Source organism: Atta colombica, unplaced genomic scaffold, assembly GCF_001594045.1.
Source record: "Atta colombica isolate Treedump-2 unplaced genomic scaffold, Acol1.0 scaffold141, whole genome shotgun sequence".
NCBI lineage: Eukaryota > Metazoa > Arthropoda > Insecta > Hymenoptera > Formicidae > Atta > Atta colombica.
Window position 1 is genome coordinate 690,637 of NW_017259230.1, and position 268 is coordinate 690,904.

Consider the following 268-nt stretch of genomic DNA (forward strand, 5'->3'; position numbering starts at 1 on the left):
TTTATTTGCTGAGACCAATATTTTATAATTCTAATTACAGCATAATCCTGTGCCGAAACGAGCATGATTCATGCAAGGTGCAAACATTTCGCGCGTGCAAGAGTTGCGAGTGTCTTCGCGCACGGTTGTATTAAAACAGATACAAGTCACAGAAATGTGTATATGTGCGCGCGTATGTGTGCCAATAAACGCAAAATGCATCAAGAACTTTCCCCAGCAGGAATTCGTTAAATCTTGCAGTATCTGGCCGATAAGGTAACGGTGCTAC